Genomic DNA, 2,772 nt, shown 5'->3' with positions numbered 1-2,772 from the left:
GTCCCGGTTCTGATTCTGGATCGTTCTGGTTCTGGATGATCCTGGTTTTGGTTTTGGTCCTGGTTCTGGATGGTCCTGGTCATGGTCCCAGTTCTGGTTTTGGTCCTGGTTCTGGTTCTAGTTCTGGTCCTGGTTTTGGTCCTGGTTCTGGTTCTAGTTCTGGTCCCGGTCCTGGTTTTCGTCCTGGTTCTGGTTCTGGTCCCGGTTCTGGTCCTGGTTCTGGTCCTGGTTCTGGTTCTAGTTCTGGTCCYGGTTCTGGTCCTGGTTCTGGTTCTGGTCCTGGTTCTGGTCCCGGTCCTGGTTTTCGTCCTGGTCCCGGTTCTGGTCCTGGTCCCGGTCCCAGTTCTGGTCACCGAGTCCGTTAACGGGTCACAGAGACGTTTCTTTGTTTGTGATGAAATTAAAACGTATTTTTAAAATATTTTAGTTTCACATCTTGGTTTTAATTGCTGAATATGTAATTTATTTCCTTGTTGGGACCCATCAGGCCACCAGACCCACCAAATTAAAAGTTACTTTCTGGTCCCGGTCCTGGTTCTGGTCCAGGTCAAATTAAAAGTTACTTTTAATTTGGTAACTTTTTATTGTTGGGACCCAGGAGTTATTAATGTTGATGCTTTTATTTTGGTAACTTGGCTTTAAGCTCCTTCAGATTTTTCTGATCCTTTCATCATAATTTATATCTCCAGTAAATAATTTCAGTCATTTTTTAAACAAACTTTTGTTTTTCATCGTTTTCTGATCTTCCTCATCAAACTGATCAGATCTCCATGTGTTTATTGATTTATTGGTTATTGATTCTTACCACATGCCAGGTGAACTGTGTCGTTGTGACAGGCGTAGACGACCTCGCCGTCTGTGGAGACACACACAGGTCAAAGGTCACACAGAGCCAACCTCCTCCTTCAGAACCAGGCCGGTCCAGGTTCTGATGGCCGTTTGGACCTTCAGCATCTCAGTAACTGGTTAAAGTGATTTTTACTCATAGATATGAATCATTTTTGGATAAATTATGTTTTTATTCTAACTATAATAAATGATCTCTGCAGTCGAAGGTTTTTAAAAACATTTTAAAGCTTCTGTATGATATAAAAGTATGAATCTTCTCACTGCTGACAGTAACTGCATTTCATCATATTTAAGTTTTTATATTTATTAAAATATTTATTAAAGCTCTTATGAACCAACAGTAGAAAACAGTCATAAATCTGACCTACAGCCTGTTTGGGGTTTTTAAACTCTGATGTTTATAATTTATTATTGTTTAAATAAATTTAAAAATCATCAGGATTAGAAAGTTTTCATGATGTTAAATTATTCTATAAACTGATCTGATCATAGTTTTTAAATGTTTTCTATTTAATTATATTCAATTTGCTCAACAGACATTAAAAGTTGAATAATGTTTTTAGATGTATTTAGAAAAATAAATGATAACCAACCTGGTTTGAGGCATCAGGTTGGAAACTTTTAGCTTTTTCGAAATAATTTTTCACAAATAATAAAATCATACAGGAAAATTAATTCTCCATCTTTTTATTCATCTTCATAACAAAAGTTTAATGATTTTCATCATTTTAAAGTTGATAAATATAAATAAAATGGTGATTTAATTTGGTAGATATTTACCAGAAGGTCTGAAATAACTATTTTAAAGAACTGATGTGATATTTATTTATTCAGCAGAACAGAGGAAATAAAAAAAGCCTCTTTGGGTCATAAAAGAGCCTTAAATTAACCTGACAGAATATTTTTCTGAATATTTCCATAAATCCTGAAATAAAACTGATGTTCATATTTACTGTATCATGAGAGAATCATAAATAAGATGTAAAAATATCAAAAATAAGAAAATAGGAGCGTTTGAAATTCTGCTATACCCAAATACACCACTAGATGGCAACAATTCAATATGAGACTAAATGAAAAACCTGAAATAAAAGAAAACAAAAGAATAAAATAATTTCTGATTCTGATGTGATTTTAGTTATTTTATTTTATTCTCATGAATCAGAATCAGATAAAAATTCTTCAGTCTGTTTGAGTTTTCAGTTTTTCAGCCTCATCAGTTTTTTCATCAAAACGATAAAGATCAACTAAGGAGTAAAATAATATAATATAAAAATGAATTTCATATAATTACTGCAAACATTGTATTTTTCATGTTATGAATTTGGTATTTTATTAGATTTATCACATTTTATTAAGTTTTCATGATGGAAATGTTTCTTTCAGAATTAAACTTAATGATTAAATTAAGAATCCAGAGCAACAGAAACCAGACTTTAAACGTCCAGATCTGTTTTATGATCAGAGGAAAACATTTTTAATTTCATGTATGTTTCTGCTTCTGCAGGTTGAATCTCCATTTCTATCCACAGAGGTCAAAGTTCACGTTAGTTAGTTAGATAAAACTCACCAGCAGCTGGAGTGAAGCACCAGGCAGCAGCGAGAACTGAAAACACGAAACACAAGAAAAAACATTTAAAAACAGAAAAACTCTGGAAACAGCAGCAAACAGAAATATGAGCTTTAAACCATGAGAGGTTACAGATTTATTAATAATCAGTCAGAAACTCACAGCTGAAGGCAACCAGCCTCATGTTGAGTCTCTGCTGTCCTCCACCTGCAGACTGTCAGTGAACGCATCGCCGGACGCTCTCCTGTTTAAGTTTCCATGCTGCAGGCAGACATGCAGACGCCTGTCCCACTGTGTCGGCATGCAGGGCCCCCTGGATCCTCCTGGGCCCCCCGGATCCTCCTGGGCCCCCC

This window comes from Poecilia reticulata, linkage group LG9, assembly GCF_000633615.1.
Source record: "Poecilia reticulata strain Guanapo linkage group LG9, Guppy_female_1.0+MT, whole genome shotgun sequence".
NCBI classification, from domain to species: Eukaryota; Metazoa; Chordata; class Actinopteri; order Cyprinodontiformes; family Poeciliidae; genus Poecilia; species Poecilia reticulata.
This window is presented reverse-complemented; position numbering follows the sequence as displayed.